This window comes from Gymnogyps californianus, chromosome 4 (genome assembly GCF_018139145.2).
Source record: "Gymnogyps californianus isolate 813 chromosome 4, ASM1813914v2, whole genome shotgun sequence".
In the NCBI taxonomy this organism is placed as follows: domain Eukaryota; kingdom Metazoa; phylum Chordata; class Aves; order Accipitriformes; family Cathartidae; genus Gymnogyps; species Gymnogyps californianus.
In genome coordinates this window covers 85,469,288-85,491,102 of record NC_059474.1, presented here as the reverse complement: position 1 = coordinate 85,491,102, position 21,815 = coordinate 85,469,288, and the positions used below count along the sequence as shown (strand labels likewise).

At 51.2% G+C, this 21,815-nt stretch overlaps 1 long non-coding RNA gene across 1 annotated transcript; it reads right to left on the bottom strand.

Annotated features, from left to right (window-relative positions):
• Positions 1 to 5,194: 5,194 nt before the first annotated feature.
• LOC127016150 (uncharacterized) lies at positions 5,195 to 20,066 on the bottom strand. Its single transcript, XR_007766437.1, has 4 exons — positions 19,981 to 20,066; positions 19,718 to 19,792; positions 12,589 to 13,681; positions 5,195 to 6,583 (listed from the first exon to the last, which is right to left on the bottom strand). It is a non-coding gene; the product is annotated as an uncharacterized LOC127016150 (long non-coding RNA).
• Positions 20,067 to 21,815: the final 1,749 nt, after the last annotated feature.

Here is a 21,815-nt window from a genome sequence, read left to right as displayed (position 1 = left end):
CACTGCGCATGCGCTGCTCCCGACCTGCAGTACCCAATTTTGGTCGCCGGGTGGCAGCAGCGAGCACTACTCGGCGCGTAAGTGCGCATGCGCGACTCCCGAGCTGCAGTACCGACGTTTGGTCGCCGGGTGGCAGCAGCGAGCACTACTTGATGCGTCACTGCGCATGCGCGGCTCTAGAGCTGCAGTGCCCAATTTCGGTCGGCGGGTGGCAGCAGCGAGCGTGGGGAAAACTCGCCACTGCGCATGCGCTGCTCCCGAGCTGCAGTACCCAATTTTGGTCGCCGGGTGGCAGCAGCGAGCACTACTCAGCACATAAGTGCGCATGCGCGACTCCCGAGCTGCAGTACCGACGTTTGGTCGCCGGGTGGCAGCAGCGAGCACTACTTGAGCGTCACTGCGCATGCGCGGCTCTAGAGCTGCAGTGCCCAATTTCGGTCGGCGGGTGGCAGCAGCGAGCGTGGGGAAAACTCGCCACTGCGCATGCGCTGCTCCCGAGCTGCAGTACCCAATTTTGGTCGCCGGGTGGCAGCAGCGAGCACTACTCAGCACATAAGTGCGCATGCGCGACTCCCGAGCTGCAGTACCGACGTTTGGTCGCCGGGTGGCAGCAGCGAGCACTACTCGACGCGCACTGCGCATGCGTGGCTCCAGAGCTGCAGTACCCCATTTCGGTCGCCGGGTGGCAGCAGCGAGCGTGGGGGAAGCTCGCCACTGCGCATGCGCTGCTCCCGACCTGCAGTACCCAATTTTGGTCGCCGGGTGGCAGCAGCGAGCACTACTCGGCGCGTAAGTGCGCATGCGCGACTCCCGAGCTGCAGTACGACGTTTGGTCGCCGGGTGGCAGCAGCGAGCGCTGCAATGCGAGTCACTGCGCATGCGCAGCTCCAGAGCTGCAGTACCCAATTTGGTCGGCGGGCGGCAGCAGCGAGCGTGGGGAAAACTCGCCACCGCGCATGCGCTGCTCCTGAACTGCAGTACCGACTTTTGGTCGGCCGGCGGCAGCAGCGAGCACGGCGGAGCTCGCCATTGCGCATGCGCTGATCCCAGGCTGCAGTACCCAAGTTTGGTCGCCGGGCGGCAGCAGTGAGCCCAGCCAAGCGCGGCACCGCTCATGCGCGGCGCCCGAGCTGCAGTACCGCCCTTCGGCCGGCTGGTGGCAGCAGCGCCTCGGTTATTGCCTGCGGGGTTCGCTATCGGGCGCGAAACCACCGCGCGGCGAGCCCGCTCTGTACCCTCTGACGGCGGTAACGGCTGCCCGCGGCTACAGGGCTTATGTTTCTGTGCCCTTTTCCCGCTGGCAGCCCAGGCAGTACTATTCATTGCCTATATCCCAAACAGCATCCAAGTGCTGCGAGCATTTCAAGGCCTTCGCCTTTGACTGCTTCAAAAGGCTGCGTTGTTCTGTCCGTGCCCCCCACCCCGTTCCCCAGGGAGGAAGAGCAGCAGAGGGAACCCACACAACAGGTGTTTTTTCCCCCAGCATAAACCCCAGGGATTGCTGTATCCATTGGCATGAGGCATCGGGTTGTGAGAGTGACCACAGCAAGTAATCACTGACTGGATATTTTTTAAAAAAAAAGAAGAAAGGCAACACAGCTGACATCCCGCAGGCATGCGAAAAGACACTGCAAGCTGCTTTGTGTGACAGACACAGCTATATTTATCTGGAAAGAGCCTGTCCCACCAGACCCGATGCAACTGGCTGATGTGCACGAGTGATACAGTGGTGATTCTTGGGCTCTGTTGTGGTGTTTGCAGCTTTCCTCACCTCTGTGTTATCAGTACTCTGCTCTCCTAAATCCTGCACACACACAAGGCTTCCTCTGCAGGGCCTGTCAGTTAGATCAGACACACTGCATGATGTTACTTACCCCCCTGTCCTCCAGCATGCAAAGTAATTGGACACGTTGGTGTATCAGATGTCCTCACCAGATGACCATAGAGCTCTGGAGGTTCCATCTTAGCTCCGCACAGGAGTGTAGCTGTGCACTCCTTGCCCCTCCTGCCACCGAGCATTGCAGTTGCACTTTGCTGCCCGCAACACACAATACTTGGTAGGCTGGATGGGCTGTTATGCCACTGTGTCGGGTGAGCAGCTCAGTTCCTTTGGCTGCCTGATTTGCCTCCTTAAAACAAACACTTCACCACTCAGTTTCTTTAGTTCAGACCCCTCTAAATATCTCCTGGCCTGCAAGCCATTTTCAGCTAGCAACACAGCTGAAATACAGTGATGGTAGAAATCTAGCTGTCATCTTGCTTTGATGGCAGAAGGCTTTTGTAACTTGAACCCCTGATTGTTTTGGCACCAAGACTGCAAGGCAAGAAATACGCCTCTACTTGAACAAGCAAGACAACTGCCAAATAGCCGTGCACAGAGATACGTGGCTGCCTGTGACCAACACCTTTTTCTGCTAAAACCAGAGCACGGTTCCCTTGTGAAGGGCCATCGGCAGTGCAGAACGTACCTCAGCTTTCCCTGCACCGGGTCCCCAAAGAACAGCATCTTAGTCTGACCGGAGTGCGCAGCAGCCTGCTGTCGTCCCAGCCTCTTGCCCTTGAGAAAGCGGCTGCCTGTACCAGCAGCACAACCGCTGCTGCCGAAAGGGGAAAGGAACAACTTGGTGTAAAGCTCTCCAAGCTGCCTGCCCCCCGTGCAGTCAGTGACCTCAGGCAAAGCTAACAACCTGAGGAGGAGCCACCGGGTGTAGCAGTTTCTGCAACAACCGTGCCTTCCAGCCTAGCTAGACAGAGCAAGAGGCGAGAGAAAGGGGCCTGCTGGGTGCCTTGAGAAGCAGAAATGCTGTACATTGTGCCATGGCTGTTTCACTCTTTGTCTTTGGCAGAGTTACTTCCCAGAGGCTGGAAGACAGGTATGCTTGCACAGCCTGAGTACTGCTGCTTACAGAGCAAAACGCACTATAAAGCAGCAACAAAGAACAAGGATGGCCTATCAAGATGGTAGGAATACCATGGAGAGCCTCAAGCATTAGGGAGGCAAGGCTTGCAACTAACCTTGTGTTGTGGTTTAACCCCAGCCGGCAACTAAGCACGACACAGCCGCTCGCTCGCTCCTCCCCTGCTCGGTGGGATGGGGGAGACAATCGGAAGGGTAACAGTGAGAAAACTCATGGGTTGAGATAAAAATAGTTGAACAACAAGCAACAGCAACCACCACATGTAAGGAAAAGAGGAAAAAAGAAACAACAGAGAGAAAAATAAAACCCAAGACAGACAAGCAATACAAATGAAAACAATTGCTCACCACCAACCCACCGATGCCCGGCCAGTCCCCGAGCAGCGGCCCCCCGCCCGCCAACCTCCCCCCTAGTTTTACTACTGAACATGACATCACACGGCCTGGAATGACCCCCTTTGGTCAGCTGTCCCACCTCTCTGTGCACCCCCAGCCTGTCGCTGGTGGGGCGGCGTGAGGAGCAGAGCAGGCCCCGGCGCCGTGCAAGCGCTGCTCAGCAGCAGCCAGCGCATCCCTGCGTTACGCACGCCGTTTCCAGCACAGATCCAAAACGTAGCAGGAGGGCGCGCGGGATGGGAGTGGGGTGTAGGGAAATGGGTGAGTGGGGGTGTTGAGTTTGGGTGGGGGGCAATGGGCAGGTGGGGGTCCAGAAGCAGAGGGGTTATGGGGGGGGCAGAGTAGAGCAGGGGCAGAGGGGGGAGAGGAGGGAAGGGGGGGAGTGGGGGGACGAGACAGGAGGGCAGGGGATGCAGGGGGCATGTCACAGGAAAACCTGGCACAGGGGGACGTTTCCATGGAAAGCATTTGGAATGGCAGAGAGACACGCAGAGGGGGACAGGGGAGACGAGACACACATGAAGTGGGGGGACGGACAGGGACAGAGGGCATGTGTGGGTAGAAAGGTGCATGGGGGGACATGCGTGGGGATCACCTACACCAGGGGGTCCACCCGGGATAATGCACAGCAGGTAACTCACCTGGGATAACCTGCAACAGATCATCTAGAATATCTATTTAGACAGATACATATTTGCACATATATCTATTTCCACATATTATATAGAATATCCATTAGACATACACATATTACCTCTATTGACACATGTATCTATTTCCACTTATATAGAATATCTATTTAGACTTACATATTATCTCTGTTTACACTTTTATCTATTTCCACTTATTATATAAAATATCTATTTTGACCATATGTCTTTAGACCTATCAGGTAGTTTGACACTTAAGCATCTTCTTAGACATCTCCACTTTGACTGACTGACTGAGAATCTCCATTTAGACTTACTATGTAATACATAGTAAGTGTAGATAGATCTACCTATTCAGGCTTGTTGCTATTTTAAATTCCTTCATATACACAATATATCTTTTTTGCATTTTAAGGCCCTTCATTTTTTCATGTATATATACATGAGGGGTTTTGTATTTTAAAACTCTGTTTAGAAATTTTTTTATATTCTAAAATCCTTTATATAATAAAGGGTTTTAGTTTGAAATCCTTTTATATATATAAAAGAACATTATTTTTCAATATATATAAAAATGAGACCTTTTTATTTCAACACCTCACACCCATATTTAGAGTTTTTAATATTTTTTAAACCCTCCACCCATGATTTTTCAGGCATTTTTGGGTTGTGACCCCGCCCATCCACCACTCACCTGCTCCTCTGCCACATCATCGCCCTCCCTGGTGACACTGGGGTGCCCCAAATGACATCATCACCCCCCCCCGATCCCCCCACCTCCTTTTTATTCACCCCAAAAAAAGGCACAAAACAAGGGGAACAGCCCCAACCAACAGCTTGTTACTGTAATACCACCAGTTACATATGTACACGCCTCCCCCCAAAAAGGGGGCTCCACTAGAAAAAGAAGGTGGGGCAGCCCCCCAAAGGGTTGTAGCCCCCCCAGCCCCTGTCCCGCAGGCTGGCTGCTGCCCCATGGGGAGGGTGAGTGTGCCAGAGGACGGTGCCACATCCCTTGCTCAGGCTCTGCTCTGCGATGTTTCCCCTCCGTTCCCACGCTGGGAGGGGCTCCCCAGGGCAACAGACGCCCCCGGTCCCCTTGGCCCCGGACTCTCCCCCCCAACACAGCCCTTGCTGCCGCACCTGCGGGGCACCCGCTGCCGACAGCGGCAAGCTAACCTGGGCTGGGGGGTATCTAGTGAGCATCACGACACACTTAGACCACCACATCTGAAAAACAAAAATCCCAAATTATATTTCAGCATATTAAAAAATAACACAGAAGTACAGGAATTCAGTCAGAACAAGGGATAGGATAACAGTTGAGCTGGAGGAGGATTCTAGGTAAACAGGTCAGCTCCAAACACAAGAACATCCTTTAAAAGCCAGAGTGATGTGAACACTTAATATCAGTATTAAGACGAACTGATATGATTTTGAACACATTCTCAGCATAAAAGTAAATCCTCTTGCTGCTGCTGGAAAATGTCTCATCCCTTCCTTACAGCACTGCTGCAGGGAGAGAACCCTGTGAGGCTGCAGGACCAGGTTGTACCATCATCAGAATCTACGCTTACAGATCCATCCCAACAGCTACAGCCCTTGCGCTGCTGCTGCACATCTTGCTTGCTTGGTCAATAAAGCTCAAAGTGAAGCATAAAACTTTAAAGAGTAAAACTAAAAATGAAGAACAAATCTCAGTAACACACTTTATACTAACGAGGTGTGCATATGTTTATATATACCCAATAAAAACCTTACACAAGTATTTGAGTTGCCTTTTGCATTAATTTAACTTGCACAGCTGTTAATTGGTACCATTAAATTATCTATCTCCAAAATACACAGCTGTAAGTTGACTAGGGGTTTTTTTTGTATGTTACCCAATTAGGATGGACATCTGGCCAGCTGCACTGCCCAAGAGAGATGCTACCGAACTGCCAGGGAAATGCGCCACTGAAAGCCAGACAGAAATAAAGTACTTCAGAGCGCTCCATCAAAATACTGGGAAAAAAACCCCGTAACATTCATTTGCCTGTCTTTTTAAAGATTGAGAACAAATACCTAACTGCTTTTAAATACACCTAATAAATTGTATGCTATAGCTATTTGGCAGTTACGGTTTAAACGATGCAAGTCAATTTGCGAGTTATACAATTTAAGTTTTTTTTAAAGTTTCATTTATGACAGAAAAACCAGTGAGATAAGAGATCCCCCATATGGTTTTACTTTCGGGGGAAAAAAAAGAAAAAAAACCCAAATTCCCGGTGCTGCAATACATACGGCTACCAAAAAGGACTAGCAGATTTACTAATGCTTTTGGCTGTACTGAAGCATGCAGAGGAACGCAGTTTTACGATATGTCAACTGCTACAGCTGAGAACCCAGAGACCAGTGACGCCATCGACTTTTGGAACACGTGCTGTGCTTGTGTCTTTGCAAGGAAGTAAACTTTTTCTTGGGTTTGTTGTTTTTTTTTTAAAAAGAGCGTGAAGTGTCTTGCTGCTGGTGACTTCTACAGCCAAGTACATCATCTCTGAAGATCCACTCTGATGGGAAGTTCATAAAATGCAACTTGTTTGAATGAGAAGGATTTCCATTCTGGACAATCTCTTTCCAACTGAAACAAAAAATTACACACTGTAGGTTAAGTAAAAAGGACATTATTGAAGCAATGACTCACCAAAAACACATCAGGACTCACTATCACTAGTTGCAAAGCTGCTCATGCTTCTTGGGAAAGCCCGGAAAACACGCAGAAGCGACACCAGTTTGTCCTGTTTTGTCCGTGTCTCTTCTTTGACCTTCACTGCTTTTAGTACAGATGCTACTATCTCAGTAAGGTTTGAGTGCTACTATAAGGTATCTCAAAAACTTATTGATTAAAAAAGCATAAAGCTTTTACCATGAAAACAAAGTCTGTTTCTTCTGAACATCTGAACTCTTACAAACAGTTTGTTTCCTCTTTTAGTAGAAAATTACTTTCACAGTATCATTTAATAGTAAGCGCACAGAAACAGAAGATTATGCTTTCAGGAAGAGAAAATACACAGAGGGAAGTAAGCTTTGCACAGGCGTAACATGCTCCAGAACAGACCTTATTTTTTTTTTTCTAGTATCTGCGTTAAAACATTTCATAGGAAAACTATAGAAGGAGAGCCAGCACATTCTCAATGTTAAAGTCCATACTACAAATACCTTAGGAAAAATGCAGACACACATCACAGACGTACCTTGTATTTGCAGACCGCTATGGATTCTTTCCATCTGTCTGGTACTTTCATGGCAGAAGAAAGGGCGACCACAGTGAAATGGTGGCAGCTGACATGCAGCTGAGAGGGGAAAAAACCCTTTAGCATAAAGCTGAGTAGGAATCTAAAGCTTCCTTTTTTTGTGGAGGTTTGTGAAGACTACAGCCGAGTGGAGGAAAAAGCGTTTTGCATCATCTTTGGTACAGTTGTTGATACAGGCCACTAGAACTTTTGCATTTTTCAGACAACCGTGCCTTTTTTTGACTCATTGGCAGCTTTAGTTTCACTAGAACTCACTTTCCTAGATACACGCTGGTGACAGACAGATATCTACGTACATTTTCTCAAGCCTGCGTATAGCCAAGATTTCCTCACCCTATACATCCCAAGTTGAATATTTTCATTAAAGACTACAGCAACCCATCTGTCCTTGTGAACTGCCTCCTTGCAAAAAAGGAACGATTTTTTCCAGGCCGTTTCTCCAAACAGTCGAGATCTTTTAAAACTGCAGTTGTGCCACCAAACCCGCTTACAGCCCCTCCCAGCTTTTGACCGTCCTTAGATTTAACAGGCAAACGCTCTATTCCATCTTCCAACAGCAAAAACACGGCACGCTCTCAGACCCAGAGCGCAACCCCACGGATGCCCACACACACGTTCCCGTTCTGATGAGGAGCCACTGAGCATCCCCGCGAGCACAGCTGCACGCGCCACATCAGTTCCACCTACGCTGAATTTCCATGAATGTAGTTTCTGAAGCTTTAAACTGGAAACCGTATCTCGACGCTTTGCCGCAGCAGAAGCGATCCATAACTAGAACTCTACAAAAACGTAGTAACACAAATTGCAAACCCACAGCAGCAACAGCTTCAGAAATACTTAGACCAGGAACAAGGGAGAAAAATACAACAGCTCCATCGCATGCACAGAGAAAAGGGTCAGCATTCATAGCCCTTAGAGAAAACAGGCGTTCTCCTTCCATTCCTAAACCCATCTGTTAGGCCTAAATATCGCAGCACTACCATGGCAATACTGAGAGCAGAGAACAGCAGCCCTGCCACTGCACTCGCTATTGACTGGTGCTATTTATGTAGCAGGACACAAACAGAGGGACATGTTTTGCCACACACAACCCTGAACTTCCTGACAATTTATGTTTACCAAAGCTAGCCATTTGGGACATACTGACAAACAACATTTGGCAATAAAACTTTGATGCGTTTGACGCACACACAATTTTTTTGTTAATTTGCTATTTGCTTGCTGTTACTGTTGTTCTTTCTTCAGAAATTCTACTTGTAGCCGAGTTACTCGCTACTGGTTCAAGCATTTACCTTCCTGCTATTACCAACACATTTACACAGGGAAGTAACGTAATTGCTCTTCAAAAATTATCCAGATGACAATTACAGCCATGAAAGAGGAGTGAAAGGAAAGGAGAGGTCAGGCAGCAAAAGAACTCTGCAGGCTGGCACCAGTCAACATTGCACTCTTTTTAAAAAAACCACGCACAGAAAAAACACACACATGCAAAACAAACAAAAAAAACCCCCCATGACCTTGTATCTTTTTTTTTTTTTTTTCCTTCTTTCGGAGCTCATCCCTGCCTCAGCATATTGTCTTGTCAGAGCATGAAGTGCAGATCATCTGTATCCCAATGACATTTGCATGTGATGAATACACATTCAGAAATAGTCCAGATCTGTAAGGCCGGTTTCATTTTTTGGATTTAATAATCGTAACTCAATTTTATTGACTTATGCATTTGTGAGGAAACTAATTTAACTTTTAAATGTAGCATCTCTTGGGGAAAAAGAGGTGTTAGACTGAAAAAACATCATGATTCAGAGCTCCCAACCACGATGGAGCGGAGGGGAAATTAATGAAAGTGAAGACAAACAGCAGCACTATTAAGTGAAATTTGGCTTTAATTCTGATCACGTACTTAAGAGACTCTCCAAGTCTACACCTCAATCCTACAAATGACTAGTCCTTTTTTGGAAGGACGAACTTTTTTTACATAAAAGTCCTAGACTGAAGGCTCCACGGAACAGAATGTGGACCGAGCCACAGGACAACATGCCATCAACACCGTAATAAAAAAAAAAAGGGAACATAAATCAAGTTTAAACATCAGTTTCCATCATGTTGCCTTCATTACATTTCTACTGGCATCTAGGTGCTCAAAAATTAACTATACTGACACCACGTATTACTAAAAATTTAGTTATGCATACAAAAATAAAAGGCTATTTCCAACTTGCCCATAAAATCTGTATGAACAAACAGAAGAGAACCACTTGACCCTAAAGAAGGTAACAGGCAACTCTTAATTTATCACAAACGGAAGTTCCTTCTTTTACCTGAAAGGAAAACATTCATAACTACCAAGGGACCAATTCGGGAACGAGGCATGCTCCGTTAACTGCAATTTTTCATCAGCCTTTCTGCACTGGCAGCACATTTGCCTTTTCTCTGGGTTTGACGTGGACTATCTGTAGCGTCCTTGAACCCGCAAATGTTTCTCCCTGCTCCCCCAGCCCCATACGTGCGATCGCCTGAGCACCAATGGGAATAATCCATACAGGATTTTCTTCATAAGACACAGAAGGTGACACTGGGAAAAGAGGAGGCAAAAAATGAACCTGTTTGTCACAGCCAGCCAACGGTGAAAGACAGTGGAGGATTCTGCTCGGGGGCCGTGCGGGGCTGGCCAGTTTCTCTCCCCTTTGCCAGGTACCGAGGAGACGCCACTGCCTCGTGCTGCCGCCTTGCCTGCGCCCCCTCACAGCAGGGCTGCCCCGGGAGAGCCGGGGGACCCCCACCTCACTTCTGCCCTCGGGAACAGGACCGGGAGAGACCCTCCACGCAGAGAGAGATGCATGGCGTGGATTTAATCCCCGAGGGAAGAGGCCGGGCTCCCCGCTGGCAGAAGGACGACTCGCCTCCCTGCTGCTCGGAGCGCCTTGCTGGGGACAGCCCTGCCTGCGCCCGGCCGCTCTTCAGCCGTGCTGGGAGTGCAGTCCAGCCGACGGATGCTCCAGCGAATAGACGCTCCAGCTCATTGCAGCTCCTGCTCATTACAGCTGCAGGTAATTTTGGCTCTGGCTAACGCATGCTCCAGACAGTGGACACTCCATCTCATTCCAGCTCCTGCTTGCTACAGTTCTGGCTAATTGAAGCCACAGCTCTGCAGTGAAGCTCCCGTTTTTCTCAGCTGCTTCTCCTTACAAGCACCAGCTAATTCCAGCAGTCTGGGCTTTTGACAAGATCATAAATCAATTGCTGTCATAACTTGAGTATTACTATTAAGTGTCATAGCTGTACATTGTATAAGTATTAATTAGTTTGTATGATTAATTACTTAATAACTATTCTAAGCAGCGTACAAAGAAGAGCTGGACTTGAACAGGGTGTGCAGAGGCTGAAGAGCACCCTTCCCCCCAGAAACCACCTCAGACCTTGAGTTGGGCCCGGTACATGCCAGGCTCCCAAACTTCGGGGTCCGACGCGACCAGACCCCCAAGTCTGGGGAGGGTCCAGGCGCCCTGTCCACCCCCTGCTTTCCCCAACAGCCCCCAATGGCCTCCCAGCCCCCTGCACAAACAGCCAAACTGGCTTCTGCTTTTGGCCCCCAAACCGGCCCACTCAGTGCCCACTTCCGAGTCCAAAAACCCAGCTGCTGAGCCTGTTCTCAAGTCCCAAAAATCCCGCACTTAACCTCTGTTCCTGAGCCCAAACCACATGACTTGGTTCCCTCCATCAGATCCTGAAAATGCACGACTCCATCTGTTTCAGAGCCCCAAAATCAGCCACATGAGCCTGTTTTCAAGCCCCAACAACAGGAGACCTGGTCTCCATTTTCAAGCCCCAAACCAGTTCACCCCGCCTGCTTTCTGACCCCCTTTGCAGTCCCCATGCGCAATGCTGAGGGGTGAGGGGAGCACAGCCACCCCACAGCCCTGCACCCCCAGGGCCCCACATGCAATTTCAGGGAGGGCTTGGGAACTGCGGAGGACCCGGCCCCACACCTCTGCAGAGAAGCACCAGCACAGGCAGGGCACCGCTTTGTTATTGCCGTTTCAGGCTTTGTTTCTCCGGCATCACCGGCACCGCCGGGCCCGCACCCCCAACGCCCCCAGGCCGAAGCACCCTCGCGGGGAACCGTGCCCAGCCGCCCCGGTAGTGCAGCCCAGCCCGCCTCCAGGAACCCCGGGCGGCGGCAGCCGGGACCCTTCCCCGCCCGTGCATGCACCGGGACCCGCCCGGCACCGCAGGAGCCCCCCCGAGCCGCCGCTGCCCGAGCGGCGCCGGGAGCAGCAGAGGCCGCCCGGCCCCAACGAGGAGCCGCTGAGAGCCGGATGGGGCTGCGCCTGCTCCCCCCAGCTGGACACCGGCTCGGCTCCAAAACGCCCCGACAGACCCCGCGGCAGTGTTCGGCCGGCGGCCGCTTCTGCCCTCGCCAGCCGCAGGAGAAGAGAACCCGAACCCGCCAGCGGAGGCTCCGACCGGGGGATCCCACCTCCGAGACCCGCCGCGCCCGCGGCCTCTCACCCGCCCCGGCGCAGCTCCGGCTGCCGCACGGCCCCGAGCCCAGCGAACCGCAGCGGGCGGAGCGCCGCCCCCCGCCCCGCCCCCGCCCCCATTTCAGCGCGGGCCGGGCCGGAGGAGCAGCGCTGTCGCCCGCTGCGGGACTCGTCCTTCCTCCGCGGCCGGTTCTCGGTACTTTTCGCTCTGACATCTCCAACCCGTCCCACTGCTCCCACTCCCCGGTCTACCGGTGGTGCTCGCTCTGCTGCTCGGTGCCGGCCCCTGGCCACCGGGGCCGAGTGCTGTTCTCTGTCTGTCCGTGACAAGCCGTTCCGGGGCTTCCTCCGTGTGTCCAGCCCCGTGCCATCCCTAACTGGGGAGACCTGGGTACGAGTGCGACTTGCCCCAGTCCTCCCCACGGTCCCCTTCCACTGCTACCTCCCTTCCTGCCCCCCTAAACCTTCCCCCGGTCCCGCACAGGGGGTACACACACAGTAGCCACGGGTGGGGGCATCCCTGGGGAGCTAGGGAGCAGGCCTGACCCGGGTCCGGGGCTGTGCCAAGGGAGATAGCCCAGGGGAGAGATGAGATGAGAGTGACCGACACAAGGAGCCACAGCAGGGGAAGGTGATCTTGGTTTCCCATTTTTCTCACAGGCTGATTCTCCCGCAGTACCAAATCACCCCATTTCCCATGCATTACAGGCCCCTGACACGAGCCACGGGGTGAGAGAAGGCAGGGGTGCGATGACAGGGACAGGGACACTGGCCCTGGCACTCCATCACCTCCCAGCAGCCCTCGCAGGCTGGTACCACACACCCCCGCTGTGGCACACGACTCGTACCTGTGGGGGTCGGTAGCCATGATGGGGTGGCCGCTGGCCTTGGGCTCTGGCTGAGGCCCAGCGCCTGCTCCTGGCTGCGTTTCTCTCACTTGTTGGGAATCCATCGGCCAGCGAGGCCAGGGGATGCGGCTTCGCTGCCCATTGCCGTCAAGATGCCGGGCTTTGGCTGAGGAGGTGCCCGTGCTGTCAGAAACCCCAATTCCTCAAACTCACTGGTGGGAACATTGCTGGTGACCTGGACCTCCTGGTGCTTTTTCTTGGTCCCACAGGTAATTGTCCACAGCAATAACGCTGGCACAAAAGCGTGCAGTGGGGCACACGTTGCGCTGCGGATCCGTCTGTGCTGTTAGCGATGCAACTGGAAACACGCAGGCGGTTGGGTGTGAAGGTGAGGGTGCTGCGGCGTGGTTGCAGGAGGCTCCGTTACAGATCCTGTGCCTGAAGCTAACCGCTCGGGTTCGTGTCTCTGCCCGCTCGTGGCAGCTGCTGGTGCTCCTGCTCAGGTGGCTATTCACACTGTTGCTTCCTGCGCTGCTGGCTGGGGCTGTGCGGTGGCAGTGTCAGCCGCTCACGGCTGTGCTCAGTATGAGCCACTGTCAGGCTGGCAACTTGTTTCCAGGTTTAATGCTTCTCCTTCAGCAATGTTACATGTCCCCAGGTGGATGCAGTTACAGCTTGATTTTAGACAATCCCAGAATCAGGTATTTCCCCTGGACAGCTCAGGGTCCTAGCCACCTCCAGCCCCTGGAGCCAGAAGGCTTTGTTCGGTTCAATTCAGGTTCATGTTCACCCAGGTGCAGCACGTGGCCTTGACATCAGAGAGCATCTCGGCATCACTGCTGGCACCCCAACACAGAAATTGTCCCGGTGACTGATCCCATTCATTCTTTATATTGCCCACTATAGCGGCAGTAGATCACACTTGCTGCTTTCACGAGGACAGTCCGTAAGAGGAGGCACCGCCTTCCCTGCCAAAGGAAACAGGACTTCTCCTCTTGGGAGGCAGAAATAACCTTGGATCTTGCGTTCATCACCTTGGTTGATCAAGATTTTCTCGTGTCCTTAACGTGGGCTCGCAGCCATGGCAGTTCACCTGTAACATAAAAGAGGAGGGAAGTATTATACTTGTCCCCTTTCACATTCCATATGCATTTGTTCCCCTTCCTATTTCACACAGGATGAGACAACCAGAGCAGCTGAAGCAAAGCTGAGCACCGCAGAGCTGCAGGCTCCGCAGGGCCGGCACAGACAACGACCTCTGTGTGACACAAGGCAGACGGGAGCAGCTAAGAGCGTGACCAGTAGTGATTTATATTACCTCTCTGTAGGTGTCCCGGGTTACCATGGGGCCTTCAAATGGCATGTTTGTTCCTGTACTTTAACCTGCTGCCTAGCTCATGTTTTTCAACGACTGTTCTCCAGTTTCCTGTCCTGGCTCTTATCCACAGGGTTCCATTTCTTCTTTTGAAACACATAAACCTGACACTTGAACTGAATTTAGCAGTTCTTGTAATTATGCAACACTTTTTAACATCCTCTTATTTTTTGTCTGAAACCCTTGAAAGCAATGCTTAGTTTGAAGGCATCAGTTAGTCATGCCTTACTGAGAGGGTTAACGTTTGGATAAGCTGTCTCTGTCCCCATTCAGCTAGAATATTTTGTTTTCCGTGATCCTTCTCTGGAGCTTTCCTATACCTAACCCCACATGTCTCCACTGCTTGTTTTCCAGCAGAGTGATTAGGGGTCAATGATGTGAGGGTTGTTGTCTGTGATGTTGAAATAGCTCTCTTTTCAGCTGTTGCCACGGGGAGACGGTGCATGCAGAGAGGCCTTCCGGCACCCGCAGGGGATGGACGAGGCCTTTCGGCAGCCAGGGCCCAGCAGCGAGTACAAGCACACCCTGCGCACAGGTGTATCTCAGCCTGCAGCTCCCAGGCTTGACTCCCAGTGGGGTGAAGGAAACAAGCTGCCGTCCCCAGGTCGTGCTGACAGCCCAGACTGCCTTGCCGTCCCTGCACGGCTCCAACAGAAAGCAGGATGGGGCCTCTTGTCCTGCTCTACAGCATATATCCCCTACAGCTGGTGCCTGCCTGGAGGATGAATACGTGTCTCATGGTACAGAAGGAGACCAAACAGTGACCCGGTGTCACATCTGTCCTCGCCGGGGCACCTCGTGGATGGACTTGGCCCATGGCTGAGGACACCAGTAAGTTACGCATGAAACAGGGCCTCAGCCTGCAGTGGCAGAATCGGTGCAGGAGGGGAGGGAACGTCTTCAAAACCAGCGTTTGCCTTCAGCAACGGGTTTTGCTGCCTGCAGGGAGCAGCCATGGGAGGAGCATGGGAGTCCCAGCTGCCAGCAGCAGCCTCTGTGCAGCCAAGGTTGGGGATGGCCGGGGGAGTGGAGCAGGGACATCCTGGCCAGGCTCCTTGCTCCTGCGACACCCACGGTATCTCAGGGAAGGAGCTTTGGCCCCAGGAACCCCTGCACACAGCGAGCTCCCCTGGGCACTCCCACAGAGGAGCATTTGAGGAGGGCAGCTCCAGCCTCTGTGTCAAGCAGCTGTTTGTTCACTCTGTTTCGGTGATGCCAAGCATCCGGCTGTACCGCTGCGCCTGCTTGTGTCTTGGTTGCCTGCCCCTGCAGGCAGATCCTCATTGGGAGCTGCCGTGATGCTCGGCCACTCTGAAGCGGCGAGGTCCAATGTCACCTCTCGGTTTGCCATGGTGCAGGCTGGGCACTGAGGCCAGGAGCTCCTGCTCGAGCAAGAGCTGTGTCCTCCCGGCTGCAATGCTGCGGCCGCTTCCTCATGAGGGTTTTTTTCAGCACAGGCAATGGTGCAGGGGAGCAGCCAAGCAGCAGAAAGGCTCAGCCTGGGCCAGGGTGAGGAGCACAGCCCTGACAAGGGGCAGCAGCGGGGCATGCCGACACAGGAAGAAGCGTCCGGTGAGTGCTCTGAAGTGGGCGGGCAGCCGTGCTGTGGTCTGGGGGCATCTGGTAGGGTCAGGCACGCAGGAACACCCCAAACGCATGTGAGCTGAGGACGCCATGCCTGGCTGTCGCTGAGGAGGAAAACATGCCTTGCTTGTGGCCCCTGGTGCTGGTACTAGTCCTGTTGCGAGGCAGATTGGGGCTGGCTCCGCTCCCAAGCTGCAGTGAGGTCTGGGTTGCGGCTGCGCCTCACATCTCCGATGCGCTTGGCTGTTGCTTGGGAAGAAAATGTTTTTGCCTACGGCTTCTGGTTGTGTTGAGTGTCCTGCTGCAGGGCAGCGCAGGGGTGCACCAGCAGCGCTTCTGGGCAGGGACCCAGCTGTGGTGGGGCCAGGCCGGGGCTCGGGGCTGTGCCCCACGGTTCGGGGACCGGTCGCTGCGGGGGGAGCTGAGGGAAGCTCCGGCGTCTCCAACCCACCCACCCAAAGTCCACCCGAAGCCTCTATTTTGGGGGCTGAAAACAGCTGACTGAACCTCTGTTTCCAAGTCCCAAAAAGGCAGCACTTGGGTTTTTTTTCTGAGCCTCAGAAACACAGGACTTAGCCTGCATTTTCAAGCGCTGAAAATGCACGACCTAGTCTTTTTCTGAGTCACAGAAAGGCAGCGCTCACCCTCTGCTTTTGAGTCCCAAAAACACAGGACTTGGTCTTTTTCTGAGCTTCAGAAAGAAATTACTTGGCCTCCCTTTTCAAGCTCCAAAAACGCAGCACTTAAATCTTTTTCTAAGCCCCAAAACACACAGGACTACCCTCCATTCTCAAGCACTGAACATGCAGGTCTCAGTTTTTGTAGAGCTCCAGAATCACAGCATGTAGCCTCTGGTTTCAAGGCCCCAACCAAACCCACTGAGCTTCTTTCAAGCCCAGAAAACACTGCGCTTCAACTGTTTCTCAGGGCTCAGAAAGAAACACCTCTTTAACCCATCCCTGCATGAAATGTCTGGTGGACAGGGGCAAGGAAGAACCACCACCCCCCAACCCTGTGCCTTTGAGACCCTGCGGGCAAGTGGTCAGGCACCGGGGTTAGGGGCAAACCTGGCAGAAGGCACAGCCCTGGTGCTGTGCGGCAGGTCAAGGGTATCACAGCCCTCTGGCCATTCCAGCTTTATTTCTCCTGTGCCACCCGTGACTTTCACCCCACACCCCCTACGAGCCAGGGGCAGCACATGCTTTACCCCTTCCTCCTGAAGCCATGTCCAAAGTATCTGGGGAACAGCGCCTGGCTCAGCAGGACAAGTTCTTAATCCTCCAGCAGCTTGCCCCAACCTCGACCAATGGGACAAGGTCCGCAGATCAACACAGAAACTGCAGCAGGGCCAGACTCAAGTTTCTGGCACAAACTGGGCACACCAGGTCTTGTCAAGGGGGAAGAACACGGACAGTACGTGTTAACTGCACATGCCGCTTACCGGAACTACGCTCTGCCTCAAAGAGGAGCTTTGAAGGCCAACACCACACTTCATGTTTTAAATCACATGTGCTTCAAATTTCCTTCATGTAGCTCCCTACCTTCAATATTTAGAGGTACTTTTAAAGGACAAGAAGGATCTCAGCAGGCTTTTAGTCTCTATTTACTAACTGCTATTGAAAGCAAACATCTTCTGAAATTGAGGTTGTGTTTTATGGAAGTATTTTTTGTGATTTGGTTTCCACTAGCCCACAGCTATTACACAGTTTATTTCCCCCAACACACTTTTTTTAGTGGAAGTGAGCAAAATGCCCAAATAAATGCTTGCACTGATGCTTCACCTCGGCCACCGTTTGTTTAGGTCATGATTTAGACATGTACGCCACTAGAAAATCCTGTAGAAGGGCAGCTCCCAATCGACATGAGATGGCTCTGACTAATGACTTTGGCTGGTTATCTTCAAAATGGTTTAGCACTATCTAGAAATACTGTCAGGCTTTTGGACTATTAATTCCACAAAGCCCTTTTCTTGCCCATTCTCTTTGCCTTCCTCCTTTGTCTTCAGGAATTAATTCTATGAATCTCTGCTTCGGAGAAGCACTAGTAGCACATGGTTGGAGCTTGACCTCACACAGACTTCATACTAACACTGTCGCGCCCTCTCCAAAAGGCACTTCGCTTCATCCCAACTCAGCATTACTCCAGCACAACTCTCATGCTCCAACCTCCCGTGTGCCCAGCTCGGACCACGGGCACCACCAGTTCACACCTCCGCACAATCACTGTGCTGGCACAGTCCCAGCAGCAGGTAGCCCCTGCCTGGAGAAGCACAAAACAGCTGTCGAGAAACAGGGAGTATGTTCTTCACTTTGCCAGAACAAGAAAGCAAACTGAAACACTGGCTCAAGTGATTAGGATTTATGTTAGATTCTATCCATCTTACTACTGATTGCATCATTTTAATTCACTTACACTAAAGCAATGATGTAATATACAAGACAATTTCATTTAAGTCATAATTTAAGCACATACCTCCCCAGCATCACTCTAGTGCTTCTACATCAAGAACACACAGTATCTCAAACAAAACAAGTTTAACCAATTACAACAACAAAACAGTTCTCAACTACAACCAAATCCCGACTTCTGTCAAGCCACTACCCCATCACTCTGCTTGTGAAGAGTGTCAGTAAGCCTACTCATCCAAGTACTCTGAAGGGAAGTCAACACCCCACCAATACAAGGAGATGTCTGCCAGGGACCATACTGTATTTTTAAGAGGCCAGGTGCCTCGCTCCAAGAAAATAATTTCTGAAGCAAAACCCAATGACAAACCCTTGGATGATGCCTAAGTAGTCACCACCTCAATGATCCTCCTGTTTGCTACTATTTTTATTTGATAAACAGACCTTTATCCTCGGGTCTAACAAGTTGAGAAGCCATCAGCAGCGATTCATGGTTTCAAGGCAAGGGGCCCTCTCAGCCAGGCTGGCTCTTGCTAGCATTTCTTCAGCAGCAGCACTGTAGATGCTTTCCATCAGGTGAAAAACAGAACCTCCAGAGAGCAAAGCTTTAACCCAAGTAAAACCCCTCCTGAATATATTCCCCCCACCCCCTGGCAGGAAAGTGGCTGAGACAGCTGCTGCCCACCAGTGGTCATCCATGCAGTCAGTTACACTGAACAACTACTGTCATCACTGCAGCTTTCACCTATCAGCACTCTTTGTCACTCCAACAACTCCTTATCAAATCCTCACGTGCAGGTACCATATAAACACCTCGGGGAGAGCACAGGGCCCGTAGCAGGTGCAGTTGGGAACAAATTATACAAGTGACAGGGGAATAGGAATAGAGACAGAAGAGAAGGCAAAACTAACCCCGGCTCAAGAAAAACAATAGAATATCCTTTGTTGACTCTCCCCTGTGTTAAAAAACTCTCAGCCCCCTCTCATGAGTGGAGTCCTTGCCCTCAGCCAAAGGGCACACATAGACAATCTCTACCAAAGGTTTTGTTGACTAGTAACCAAACACCACCACCACCTGATAGACAAGCTGTTAGGCACCAGCCCAGGAGCAGCTGTGTTCAGCTCACCAACGAGCCCTCCAAAGAGTGGTACAGCCAGCCTCCTCTTCCCCACCACCCCACCCCATGAGTGCCAGGCCCACCTCAACCATTACCTGGAGCACCACAGCTGGGCACTGAGCTGGAGAAAGGTTGGGGAAGAGCCCTTCATCCAGCTCCAGACTTCACAGGAGGATGCTCCCCTGTGCAGGCAGCTCTGTGCTCCACCCTGGAGCTGGCAGAACTCAGCTGCAGAGAGGGCAGGGGGAAGCAGGGGAGGTTTGCTCACAAGCTGGAGACAAACCTTTGCTGTAAGTGGTTCTACCACATACCAAACAGGGGCAAAGTACTCACAATTAGTGTCCTGCACAAAAAAAGCAGCTGAGTGCAGTTGGTTGGGTTTTCTTGGGGGTAGGAATCAAGTTGCCCAGGACTTATGCTTTACTGATGCATGCATTGGCTAGAGCCTCCTTTGGGGTGTAACCCCAAAACCTCAGTCAACTTCACAATTCATTTGTCACAAACTTGCAAACATGTGTCCTTTTGTATAGAGGAGTAAACAGGCCAACTGCCAAGTTTCACCCTTCACCTTCCCCCAGTGCTGACAACAACTACACACAGTAGCAGGTAAGGCTCAAGAAGTGCATGTCCAAGTTCAAGTGACTTACCGCAAGTTAAGCAGAAAATCAGCAAAAGCATCAGACTGGGACATTTTCTTGCTTCCCAGGCAAGACAGATCATCCCTCGAGGAAAAGGGAAAGAGGCAAGCGTTACTCAAGCAATTAACTAATTACCAAGTTTCTTTAGCAAATACCATCATGTTTTGTGCACAGAGGAAAAAAAAAACCCATGTTTATTAATAGTTAAAGTACCAATGGAAGTATTACTGGCTGGTTACAGCAGTGAGCTTCATACAGCCTCACATACTTACGGATTTATCACAAGAAGCAGTTTCGGGTTCATTCATCTGCTCCAAACACTTGGGAAAGCCATTTTTCACCAAAGTCATTGGCAATTTCCTCCTAAGAATAAAAGCAACCACCGGTAATGACCCACAAGTAATCAAAGATTTAAGCAAGCCAGCTGTTTTCTGGGTACATAGAGCAAATTCTGGAGCTGGGCAGCACTCAGTTCTTTCTCTCCACAAGCAATGTTGCACGCTTTTGCTAACACATACTTGTCATAAATAAAGCAATCTCCTGACCAAAGGCCCTAAGTGCTCTCATGCCTGTAATACTACGAAAACTGGTCACAGACCCTGGACTCACAGCTTTAGGCTTCCGCTCCACTGATGGCAGAAAGAGGAATAAACCATCCTCTACTCTATGATGTACTCATCACACCAATACAGCAGGAGAGGGGAAAAAAGCTTAACGCCCACACCCACTCCAAATCAAATCAAGAAGCACTCATGCTTTTAGGCTCTCTAGGATCACCATAAGCACAGCTAGCCAAAAAGCAGACTCCTGACTTCAGTATTTCAAAGCTTCACAGACTCAAAGTGTCATCTAAAAAGCATGAAGACGTAGGTGTACAAGGTTGGATTGGCATTCCCCTGAAAATACTTAAAACTCATTTCAAGCACTTGATGTTCCTGAACACATCGAGAACATCACAAGCTTGCTTCTTTTCCTTGCAGCATTTTGTCTCTTACTTCCCCCTCCCTCCCCAATTCAGTAAGTAAAAGAAAAAAGTTTTTATTTCCCCTGTAGTAGCACTAGTACTGTGCAATGGTAGCTTCTTATTTCATCTCAGAAAAAGATCGGACAAGCACATTTAGGTCTAGCGTCCTGGTTTCGGCTGGGACAGAGTTAACCGTTGTCTTAGTACCTGATACAGCGCTGTGTTTTGGATTTAGTGTGAGAATCATGTTGATAACACGCTGATGTCTGGCTGCTGACTGGGGTTAAACCACAACATCTAGACTCAAACCCACACCATGGGAAAAGCTTTTAATAACCCTATCGACAAAACTTCCTCTATCCCTCTTCCATCAGTGGAGGCAGTGAGATATCAGGCCAACAGCAGGACAGAGGAAGAAGGCTAAGAGAGCCTTTTCAAGAATGGGCAGGACAAAATGCATAGTGTAGACAGACACAGGAGAGACTGCATTACATGGAAAGCACAACCCCAGTCTAAGGGCAGAAGGGCCACCTCACATTGCCATGTCTCAGGCAAAGCAACTTCCATTTATAAATGCCTCTTTTCATGACACACACCTGCTAGGTACGGTTTCTGCCATCCTGCCCTTGTTCCTACGAGGCCACTACCTCTCTCCCCATCTCCCCGACGGTTGACTGCCTGTGCACATGTTCAACCCAAGGGCTGTGCAGGTCCTGCCTCGCCAACTGCTAGTGCGGACATCGCCAACTCTGCACTGCCTCACCTTCTTAGTCCTTACTAGCTCTCAGCACGTGCACTCAGCAGAACTATGATCTGATCCTTGCAGTTGCGATACCCTTACACATTTACAACTCGCTGAGCCTGTAACACCTTCTATGTCTGGTACCGAACAGGGCTGTGAACAGCTAACAAACCTCTCGTGTTGGGCAGTTTCCCCGCAGCGGGGTTGGCAATTCACACACTGCAAACTGTGTGGCAGAGCCGGGCAGGTCCTTCAGCCTGGTCTGCAGGCACGGCCCCCTTCATTCACCTCCGGAAGCCTCCTGGTAGTTCTTCCTCTCACAGGAGCTCCCTTTTGCCTCTTCCTAGTTATTATCCCTCATCTCTCTAGCCAGGTGCCTGTCCAACTAGCCACCTCTCTCA